Source organism: Hippocampus guttulatus, chromosome 4, assembly GCF_054856545.1.
Source record: "Hippocampus guttulatus isolate MCC_2025c chromosome 4, RoL_Hgut_1.0, whole genome shotgun sequence".
Taxonomy (NCBI): domain Eukaryota; kingdom Metazoa; phylum Chordata; class Actinopteri; order Syngnathiformes; family Syngnathidae; genus Hippocampus; species Hippocampus guttulatus.
The window spans coordinates 1,966,391-1,978,993 of record NC_141264.1 but is presented as its reverse complement, the minus strand read 5'-3'; positions in this window follow the sequence as shown (position 1 = coordinate 1,978,993).

The window sequence follows — 12,603 nt, the reverse complement described above, 5'->3', positions numbered from 1 at the left end:
TGAGTGTCACGCCTAAACCAAAGGACATATGCACACACTTGAACATGTATTTAGTTCAGGAGGTCATCCTGAAGCCTAAATGAGCATTAATTTGACCACACAACTCATTCCTATGAAGATACATTCAAACTCACAAAGATTGCTCAGCTCGGGCTGAAAATGCATTTAAAGCAATAAAAACTCAAATTGAGTGTCACGCGTAAACCAAAGGACGTATGCACACACTTCAACATGTATTTTGTTCAGGATGGCCTCCTGAAGCCTAAATGAGCATTAATTTGACTACACAACTCATTCCTATGGAGATACATTCAAAGTCAGACAAGCGCGCTCAAGCTCGGGCTGAAAATGCATTTAAAGCAATAAAAACTCAAATTGAGTGTCACACCTAAACCAAAGGACTTATGCACACACTTCAACATGTATTTTGTTCAGGATGACCTCCTGAAGCCTATATGAGCATTAATTTGACCACACAACTCATTCCTATGAAGATACATTCAAACTCACAAAACGTGCTCAGCTCGGGCTGAAAATGCATTTAAACCAATAAAAACTCAAATTGAGTGTCACGCCTAAACCAAAGGACTTATGCACACACTTCAACATGTATTTTGTTCAGGAGGACCTCCTGAAGCCTAAATGAGCAACAATTTGACCACACAACTCATTCCTATGAAGATACATTCAAACTCAGAAAACGTGCTCAGCTCGCCCTGAAAATGCATTTAAAGCAATAAAAACTCAAATTGAGTGTCATGCCTAAACCAAAAGACTTATGCATACACTTCAACATGTATGTTGTTCAGGATGACATCCTGAAGCCTAAATGAGCTTTAATTTGACCACACAACTCATTCCTATGAAGATACATTCAAACTCAGAAAGCGCGCTCAAGCTCGGGCTGAAAATGCATTTAAAGCAATAAAAACTCAAATTGAGTGTCACACCTAAACCAAAGGACTTATGCACACACTTCAACATGTATTTTGTTCAGGATGACCTCCTGAAGCCTATATGAGCATTAATTTGACCACACAACTCATTCCTATGAAGATACATTCAACCTCACAAAACATGCTCAGCTCGGGCTGAAAATGCATTTAAAGTAATAAAAACACAAATTGAGTGTCACGCCTAAACCAAAGGACTTATGCACACACTTGAACATGTATTTCGTTCAGGATGACCTCCTGAAGCCTAAATGAGCATTAATTTGACCACACAACTCATTCCTATGAAGATACATTCAAACTCATAAAACGTGCTCAGCTCGGCCTGAAAATGCATTTAAAGCAATAAAAACTCAAACTGAGTGTCACGCCTAAACCAAAAGACTTATGCACACACTTCAACATGTATTTTGTTCAGGATGACCTCCTAAAGACTAAATGAGCAGTAATTTGACCACACAACTCATTCCTATGAAGATACATTCAAACTCACAAAAGGTGCTCAGCTCGGGCTGAAAATGCATTTAGAGCAATAAAAACTCAAATTGAGTGTCACGCCTAAACCAAAGGACTTATGCACACACTTCAACATGTATTTTGTTCAGGATGGCCTCCTGAAGCCTAAATGAGCATTAATTTGACTACACAACTCATTCCTATGAAGATACATTCAAAGTCAGAAAGCGTGCTCAGCTCGGGCTGAAAATGCATTTAAAGCAATAAAAACTCAAATTGAGTGTCACACCTAAACCAAAGGACTTATGCACACACTTCAACATGTATTTTTTTCAGGATGACCTCCTGAAGCCTATAGGAGCATTAATTTGACCACACAACTCATTCCTATGAAGATACATTCAAATTCACAAAAAGTGCTCAGCTCGGGCTGAAAATGCATTTAAAGCAATAAAAACTCAAATTGAGTGTCACGCCTAAACCAAAGGACTTATGCACACACTTCAACATGTATTTTGTTCAGGATGGCCTCCTGAAGCCTAAATGAGCATTAATTTGACTACACAACTCATTCCTATGAAGATACATTCAAAGTCAGAAAGCGCGCTCAGCTCAGGCTGAAAATGCATTTAAAGCAATAAAAACTCAAATTGAGTGTCACACCTAAACCAAAGGACTTATGCACACACTTCAACATGTATTTTATTCAGGATGACCTCCTGAAGCCTATATGAGCATTAATTTGATCACACAACTCATTCCTATGAAGATACAATCAAACTCACAAAACGTGCTCAGCTCGGGCTGAAAATGCATTTAGAGCAATAAAAACTCAAATTGAGTGTCACGCCTAAACCAAAGGACTTATGCACACACTTCAACATGTATTTTGTTCAGGATGGCCTCCTGAAGCCTAAATGAGCATTAATTTGACTACACAACTCATTCCTATGAAGATACATTCAAAGTCAGAAAGCGTGCTAAGCTCGGGCTGAAAATGCATTTAAAGCAATAAAAACTCAAATTGAGTGTCACACCTAAACCAAAGGACTTATGCACACACTTCAACATGTATTTTGTTCAGGATGACCTCCTGAAGCCCATAGGAGCATTAATTTGACCACACAACTCATTCCTATGAAGATACATTCAAATTCACAAAACGAGCTCAGCTCGGGCTGAAAATGCATTTAAAGCAATACAAACTCAAATTGAGTGTCACGCCTAAACCAAAGGACTTATGCACACACTTCAACATGTATTTTGTTCAGGATGGCCTCCTGAAGCCTAAATGAGCATTAATTTGACTACACAACTCATTCCTATGAAGATACATTCAAAGTCAGAAAGCGCGCTCAAGCTCGGGCTGAAAATGCATTTAAAGCAATAAAAACTCAAATTGAGTGTCACGCCAAAACCAAAGGACATATGCACACACTTGAACATGTATTTAGTTCAGGAGGTCATCCTGAAGCCTAAATGAGCATTAATTTGACCACACAACTCATTCCTATGAAGATACATTCAAACTCACAAAGATTGCTCAGCTCGGGCTGAAAATGCATTTAAAGCAATAAAAACTCAAATTGAGTGTCACGCCTAAACCAAAGGACGTATGCACACACTTCAACATGTATTTTGTTCAGGATGGCCTCCTGAAGCCTAAATGAGCATTAATTTGACTACACAACTCATTCCTATGAAGATACATTCAAAGTCAGACAAGCGCGCTCAAGCTCGGGCTGAAAATGCATTTAAAGCAATAAAAACTCAAATTGAGTGTCACACCTAAACCAAAGGACTTATGCACACACTTCAACATGTATTTTGTTCAGGATGACCTCCTGAAGCCTATATGAGCATTAATTTGACCACACAACTCATTCCTATGAAGATACATTCAAACTCACAAAACGTGCTCAGCTCGGGCTGAAAATGCATTTAAACCAATAAAAACTCAAATTGAGTGTCACGCCTAAACCAAAGGACTTATGCACACACTTCAACATGTATTTTGTTCAGGAGGACCTCCTGAAGCCTAAATGAGCAACAATTTGACCACACAACTCATTCCTATGAAGATACATTCAAACTCAGAAAACGTGCTCAGCTCGCCCTGAAAATGCATTTAAAGCAATAAAAACTCAAATTGAGTGTCATGCCTAAACCAAAAGACTTATGCATACACTTCAACATGTATGTTGTTCAGGATGACATCCTGAAGCCTAAATGAGCTTTAATTTGACCACACAACTCATTCCTATGAAGATACATTCAAACTCAGAAAGCGCGCTCAAGCTCGGGCTGAAAATGCATTTAAAGCAATAAAAACTCAAATTGAGTGTCACACCTAAACCAAAGGACTTATGCACACACTTCAACATGTATTTTGTTCAGGATGACCTCCTGAAGCCTATATGAGCATTAATTTGACCACACAACTCATTCCTATGAAGATACATTCAACCTCACAAAACATGCTCAGCTCGGGCTGAAAATGCATTTAAAGTAATAAAAACACAAATTGAGTGTCACGCCTAAACCAAAGGACTTATGCACACACTTGAACATGTATTTCGTTCAGGATGACCTCCTGAAGCCTAAATGAGCATTAATTTGACCACACAACTCATTCCTATGAAGATACATTCAAACTCATAAAACGTGCTCAGCTCGGCCTGAAAATGCATTTAAAGCAATAAAAACTCAAACTGAGTGTCACGCCTAAACCAAAAGACTTATGCACACACTTCAACATGTATTTTGTTCAGGATGACCTCCTAAAGACTAAATGAGCAGTAATTTGACCACACAACTCATTCCTATGAAGATACATTCAAACTCACAAAAGGTGCTCAGCTCGGGCTGAAAATGCATTTAGAGCAATAAAAACTCAAATTGAGTGTCACGCCTAAACCAAAAGACTTATGCACACTCTTCAACATGTATTTTGTTCAGGATGACCACCTGAAGCCTAAATGAGCATTAATTTGACCACACAACTCATTCCTATGAAGATACATTCAAACTCACAAAAGGTGCTCAGCTCGGGCTGAAAAAATGCATTTAGAGCAATAAAAACTCAAATTGAGTGTTACGCCTAAACCAAAGGACTTATGCACACACTTCAACATGTATTTTGTTCAGGATGGCCTCCTGAAGCCTAAATGAGCATTAATTTGACTACACAACTCATTCCTATGAAGATACATTCAAAGTCAGAAAGCGCGCTCAGCTCGGGCTGAAAATGCATTTAAAGCAATAAAAACTCAAATTGAGTGTCACACCTAAACCAAAGGACTTATGCACACACTTCAACATGTATTTTGTTCAGGATGACCACCTGAAGCCTAAATGAGCATTAATTTGACCACACAACTCATTCCTATGAAGATACATTCAAACTCACAAAACGTGCTCAGCTCGGGCTGAAAATGCATTTAAAGCAATAAAAACTCAAATTGAGTGTCACGCCTAAACCAAAGGACTTATGCACACACTTCAACATGTATTTTGTTCAGGATGACCTCCTGAAGCCTAAATGAGCATTAATTTGACTACACAACTCATTCCTATGAAGATACATTCAAAGTTAGAAAGCGCGCTCAGCTCGGGCTGAAAATGCATTTAAGGCAATAAAAACTCAAATTGAGTGCCACACCTAAACCAAAGGACTTATGCACACACTTCAACATGTATTTTGTTCAGGATGACCTCCTGAAGCCTAAATGAACAATAATTTGACCACACAACTCATTCCTATGAAGATACATTCAAAGTCAGAAAGCGCGCTCAGCTCGGGCTGAAAATGCATTTAAAGCAATAAAAACTCAAATTGAGTGTCACACCTAAACCAAAGGATTATGCACACACTTCAACATGTATTTTGTTCAGGATGACCCCCTGAAGCCTAAATGAGCATTAATTTGACTACACAACTCATTCCTATGAAGATACATTCAAAGTCAGAAAGCGCGCTCAGCTCGGGCTGAAAATGCATTTAAAGCAATAAAAACTCAAATTGAGTGTCACGCCTAAACCAAAGGACTTATGCGCACACTTCAACATGTATTTTGTTCAGGATGACCACCTGAAGCCTAAATGAGCATTAATTTGACCACACAACTCATTCCTATGAAGATACATTCAAACTCACAAAACGTGCTCAACTCGGGCTGAAAATGCATTTAAAGCAATAAAAACTCAAATTGAGTGTCACGCCTAAACCAAAGGACTTATGCATGCACTTCAACATGTATTTTGTTCAGGATGACCACCTGAAGCCTAAATGAGCATTAATTTGACCACACAACTCATTCCTATGAAGATACATTCAAACTCACAAAACGTGCTCAGCTCGGGCTGAAAATGCATTTAAAGCAATAAAAACTCAAATTGAGTGTCACGCCTAAACCAAAGGACTTATGCACACACTTCAACATGTATTTTGTTCAGGATGACGTCCTGAAGCCTAAATAAGCATTAATTTGACCACACAATTTATTCCTATGAAGATACATTCAAACTCACAAAACGTGCTCAGCTCGGGCTGAAAATGCATTTAAAGCAATAAAAACTCAAATTGAGTGTCACACCTAAACCAAAGGACTTATGCACACACTTCAACATGTATTTTGTTCAGGATGACCTCCTGAAGCCCATATGAGCATTAATTTGACTACACAACTCATTCCTATGAAGATACATTCAAACTCACAAAACGTGCTCAGCTCGGGCTGAAAATGTATTTAAAGCAATAAAAACTCAAATTGAGTGTCACGCCTAAACCAAAGGATTTATGCACACACTTCAACATGTATTTTGTTCAGGATGCCCTCCTGAAGCCTAAATAAGCATTAATTTGACCACACAACTCATTCCTATGAAGATACATTCAAAGTCAGAAAGTGCGCTCAGCTCGGGGTGAATATGCATTTAAAGCAATAAAAACTCAAATTGAGTCTCACGCCTAAACCAAAGGACTTATGCACACACTTCAACATGTATTTTGTTCAGGATGACCACCTGAAGCCTAAATGAGCATTAATTTGACCACACAACTCATTCCTATGAAGATACATTCAAACTCACAAAAGGTGCTCAGCTCGGGCTGAAAATGCATTTAAAGCAATGAAAACTCAAATTGAGTGTCACACCTAAACCAAAGGACTTATGCACACACTTCAACATGTATTTTGTTCATGATGACCTCCTGAAGCCCATATGAGCATTAATTTGAATACACAACTCATTCCTATGAAGATACATTCAAACTCACAAAACGTGCTCAGCTCGGGCTGAAAATGCATTTAAAGCAATAAAAACTCAAATTGAGTGTCACGCCTAAACCAAAGGACTTATGCACATGTAACCCGGATTATGGCATGAGGCAATGGGGAGTGGACTTAACCAAAATCTATATTGACTAAAAGAGTAGCGTCGTTAAAATTTGCTTAATTAAACAGAACTGAATATTGCCGTGGCCCGAACGAATCAGGGCACAGAATACTAGTGGGGTGTCAGCGAATGAGAGGTGCTGTTTTTCACCTTCGTGACGTCACGAACGTGCGGCGCAACCTATCTCGCTCTTTTTTCTGACGGGACCTGAACGCGAACGGACGTATTCTTCGACTGTTGTAAATAAGTGTTTCGGAAGAAAGAGAGAGTCATTCTACGCAACCTCGAGCACTGTGCCTGGCTAACGTAGCCGTTAGCTTTCCGTACCGCTGGGATATCGCCGACCGTATAACGTCGTCGGAGTCTCATTCGACATTCTTCTGGCCGGGTCTTTTGTGGAGTTCTAATTGAGGACAGCGCTGGGATTAGCGTGCCTTCAGTGGAGTGGATTCCATTACGGTGCCCTGACTTCTACCAAGTGCTGGAAAAGGGGGTACAGTGGTGGTGGCGAGCCAACCAAAGAACATACAGTATATTACATTTGATGCACTTTATTTTATTTTATTTGTGTTGGTGATGTTTAGAAGAATTTATTTTGTACGACAGGAGTTGACAAGAACATTTTGTGCTTAGTTATTTCATTCAGATTGAAAGAAAAAAAAAGAAACTCACACCGGTGTTGAGAAAGGTGATCACCAATTATTTTGCTTGAAGGAAAGGTCAACTAAGAGGTTGAGACTAAATTGGATTTATTTACCTTTTTGTCACTGTGTTTGTCGTGATAATAATTTTGTTGTCATGTGTTTATGTTTGATATAAAAGGTAATTGTTTTACAACTGTTGTCTTGTTTCTTTGCCCATGCCACCCCCTCAATGGTGACATCATTGGCTCCAGTGAATCGAACCTAGTGTCCCCTTACTGGTCCAAGTAGAAACCCGTTGTCTGCCCCAGAGTGTTTCATCATCTCTAGCAATTATAAAACAGACGTAGCCCGTGTTACAAATTTGGCGAGCCAGCCAGGAGCCAAGCGACTGAAGGGGTGGTAAAAGCATTGAAACAAGAAAATGGACATAATCATTGATGCTGGTGTGAACATTTCAAATTCTGTCATTATTCGTGGGCTAACCCAAACTGAATTAGATCCGGACCTCGAGAAGTTGTTGGCCAGTCATGGTCCCATTCAGCGAGTGATCTTTATCGACGATACAAATTCAGAATTCCATCAACACTTCGTGGTAGAATTTGAAAATCGTGCCGCGATGCAATCTATCAGGCCTTTACTGCCTCTTGAACATTCAAGTCCGCACCTCGAAGATGTCAACTTGCAGGTACGTGCCCTCGATGCTGTGTGCACATCCACAGTTGGGGACACAGAGCGAAGTTATCTTGAAGAATTGAGATCAATTGCGGGTCGAAGTGGAAAACCGCTCCGAGAGGTGCTGCAGGATGAGTTGAATAGGGTTGGAAGGGAAGAGGGAGTACCGTCTCCAGCTCACAGAGAGATTGGTAGTAGTCGCAACCCCCAGCCTAATAGCCAGAAAAATCCAAGTTGCTCTCGGCATGAAGAGGGCCAGCCTATTATGAGTCTGACAAAAGCCCCGCTTTCGGTGCTGGGTTCGGTCCCGACCGAACTATTCAAGAGCCTGCCAACTGTGTTCCCACCTTCCCCCTCACCTCTCCAACCACCCTTTGAACGGGGCGACAGAGGCAAGTCGCCGACGACTCACATTCCTCTCTCCGAAGAAGATGTGTATCCTCATGCTGTGCAACGAATGGTGGTTGAGCATGTTGTGCGATCCAGCGATGCCACATCATCCTCATTTCGATTTCGACCCTTCTCAGGTAGAACCCCCCGTCCCAACAATGAGCTAGACTATGAAACTTGGAGAGTGAATGTGGACTTATTGTTGACTGATCCGTCCCTATCTGATCTGCATAGAGCCCGTAAAATTTTGGACAGTTTACTGCCTCCTGCCACTGAAGTCGCTCTGCAGGTCGGCCCTCAAGCTTCCCCAGCACAGTACCTCCTGTTATTAGATTCTGTTTATGGTTCAGTGGAAGATGGAGAAGAGCTGTTGGCTAAATTCATGGGAACCCTGCAGAATAGTGATGAAACGCCCTCGCAATACCTTCACCGACTGCAGAGTGTCCTAAGTGCAGTTATTCGGCGCGGTGGATTACCTGACACCAAAAAAAAACATTACCTTTTGAAACAGTTCTGCAGGGGGTGTTGGGAGGATGGGTTAATTGCTGACCTCCAGCTGGAACGACGGAAACACTCACCCCCCACTTTTGCCGAACTTGTGGTGCTAATTCGAACAGAAGAAGAGAAAGTAAAGGCAAAAGAAATTCGCAAGAAGGTGCATTTGGGACTGCAAAAACCTTGTTCTCACTCAGCAAAGTCAAAGACTGTATTGAGTCAGATGGCTACCTGTGCCGTACCCAAAGAGGACATGTCCGACACCGCATCGCTAAGAACTCAAGTGGAGGACATGCGGGCTCAAATAGCCGCACTGCATGTTGCAAACCCCCCACTCGTCAGATCCTCACTGCCTGAAGCGGATGAACTCAAACGAGTGAAGACGCAACTCGCTGACGTTCAAGCTCATTTCACAAAAGTGAAGCCGTCGTATTTGCCGACTAAGAGTGACTACTCGGGAGCAACTGAGTTGAGGGTATTAAAAGAACAGATTGCCACATTACAGACCCAAGTTAATGCACTGCTAACGCAGTCCAAGCAGCCCTTAAGACATGGAAGAGGAAATGTAACATTGAAATCCCGGAATGAGATTGTGGACCGACCTCGACCCTGGTATTGCTTTCGCTGTGGCGAAGACGGTCATGTGGCAAGAACCTGCGAAGATGAGCCAAAGCCCTCTCTAGTTGAAGAGAAGAGACGTGCTTTAAGAAAAAGTCAGCAGGAATGGGATCAGCAGAATGGTGCACCCTGCTCAAGAAATTTAAACTAATGGGGGCCTCTGTGTCAGGGCGAACAGAGGCTGCCGAATCAACTCCGATGAGAAGCCCTAATGAATCCATGAAAGTTGACAAGAAGTGCACCTCCATACAGAGGTCTTTTTCCAGGTTACCCCCTGGATTGGTGGGTGCTAAATGCACTGCAAGAGTTATCATTCATCAAAAAGAATATCGGTGCCTTCTCGATACTGGGTCGCAAGTGACGACCATTCCCCAGTCTATTTATGAGCGTGATCTATCCCACCATCATCTGAGGTCTTTGAACGAGTTAGTAGACATCAAACTAGAAGTGGAGGGGGCAAATGGCCAAGCCGTGCCCTATTTAGGGTATATAGAATTGGACTTGACATTTCCTGAAGAATTCGTTGGAAATATCATTGAAGTCCCAACCCTAGCATTGGTGGTTCCCGCGATGAGTGCCTCGCCTCAGATCCTCATCGGTACCAATACTCTGGACGTCCTTTACACTGACTATATCACATGCCATGGGCAGCAGCCATCGTCTTCTGTCCCTAGATATGGGGTGGTGCTCAAAGTTCTGGAAGTCAGACGAGTGGGAGCAAGCATCGATACCTTGGGGCAGGTTAGGGCCCCCATGAATAATCTCAATGTGATACCGGCTGGTCACACTGTTGTTGTCAATGGTCTTTTCCACACAAGCAGTGTTCACCATGGGAAATGGGCCACGGTGGAGGCTCCTAAGGAGTCCGCCCTCCCAAAGGGGTTACGAGTTGCCAATTCCCTTTGCACGCTAGCAACCAAGCAACCATACCACGTGCCAGTTGTGGTGAAAAATGAAACCGAGACCGATATCAGACTCTCCCCCAGAACTGTTTTGGCTGAGATCCACTCAGTTCAGCAGGTTGTGGGCCCTGAGAAGGCTGTGAGGAACGCCTCTTGCCCCAGTGCGAAGCTTGACCTCGATTTTGGTAATTCCCCTTTGCCGCTCAGTTGGAAAGACAGAGTCGTGAAATTATTGAGTTCTATGCCCGAAGTCTTCGCTCTGCATGACTCAGATTATGGCTGCACCAATAAAGTGAAGCATCGTATTCGACTGAGTGATGATACTCCATTCAAGCATCGCGCAAGGCCCATCCATCCACAGGATGTGGATGCCGTCCGGAAACATCTGCAGGAATTATTGGACTCGGGCATTATTCGTGAGTCAGTCTCTCCATTTGCGTCGCCCATAGTCGTCGTGCGGAAGAAGAATGGTGCGGTGAGGCTTTGCATTGATTTCAGGAAGTTGAACTCCCAGACCATCAAAGATGCTTATGCTCTACCAAATCTGGAAGAGGTTTTTTCTTTGTTAACTGGATCAAAATGGTTCTCAGTTCTGGACTTGAAATCCGGATATTATCAGATCGAGATGGATGAGGCGGACAAGGAGAAAACGGCGTTTGTTTGTCCCCTTGGATTTTGGGAGTTTAACAGAATGCCACAGGGAGTGACAAATGCCCCCAGTACCTTTCAACGACTCATGGAACGATGCCTGGCTGACTTGAACAGGAAAGAGGTGCTTGTTTTCATTGATGACCTTATTGTATTTTCTGACACGCTTGAAGAACATGAGACGCGGCTATTAAAAGTCCTGGAAAGGGTGCGAGAATATGGCTTGAAATTGTCCCCCGAGAAGTGCAAATTCTTCCAGACATCTGTCAAATACCTTGGGCATATTGTCTCGCAACATGGTGTTGAGACCGATCCCGACAAGATAAGCGCGCTCAAGACCTGGCCAGTGCCAAAAAACTTAAAGGAGCTGCAGTCCTTCCTGGGATTCGCTGGCTATTATCGGCGGTTCGTGAAGGACTATTCACAGGTGGTGAAACCTCTTAACGAGCTCACAGCGGGGTACCGACCAGTCAGGAAGCAGGGAAAGGAAAAACCACAAAGAGCCGACATGCCATATTTTCGATTAGAAGATGATTTTGGAACAAGGTGGACAGCAGCCTGTCAAAAAGCTTTTGACGACATCATAAGCAAGCTCACAAGTGCCCCTGTTTTGGGTTTTGCCAACCCCAAACTTCCATACCTCCTCCACACTGACGCAAGTACCACAGGACTGGGTGCGGCTTTGTACCAGGAGCAAGATGGGCAGATGAGAGTAATTGCCTTTGCAAGCCGAGGATTGACAAGAAGTGAGTCAAGATATCCAGCACATAAATTGGAATTCTTGGCTTTGAAATGGGCAGTCACCACTAAATTCAGTGACTATCTTTATGGAGCCGAGTTTGTCGTGATCACAGATAGTAACCCCTTGACCTACATACTAACCTCTGCAAAATTAGATGCTGCAGGTTACCGATGGCTGTCATCTTTGTCCACTTTCTCGTTTAAAATTCAGTATCGTGCAGGAAGTCAGAACAAAGATGCAGATGGACTTTCAAGACTACCCTCCGCGGAGCTTGACGATGACCCTGTGTCAAGAAAGGAGGCCGAAAGGATCCAACAATTCACTTTGAATCACATGGGCGAACAGGACGGATTCGGCAAAGTTTTGCCTGAGGCAATACGAGCCATATGTCAAAGACATGAAGTGCAATGGTGTCATGGAGAGGAGAGAAGTTTTGGTCCATCAACCGCCCTAGTGGAGTCTCTCACTACTGATGCTCATGTCATGCCCGAGAGTTTCCAACGGGAGTGTGCGCACGGGCTTCCTGTTGTCCCTCACTTTACCATGCGTGAATTGGCAGGAAAACAGAGGGATGACACTGTTTTGAGAACAGTGATTGAGCATCTGGAGTCTGGAAGCCAACCCTCTCCTAGATTAAGACAAGAGCTTCCGATTTTGGCGTTGTGGCTACGAGAGTGGAATCGCCT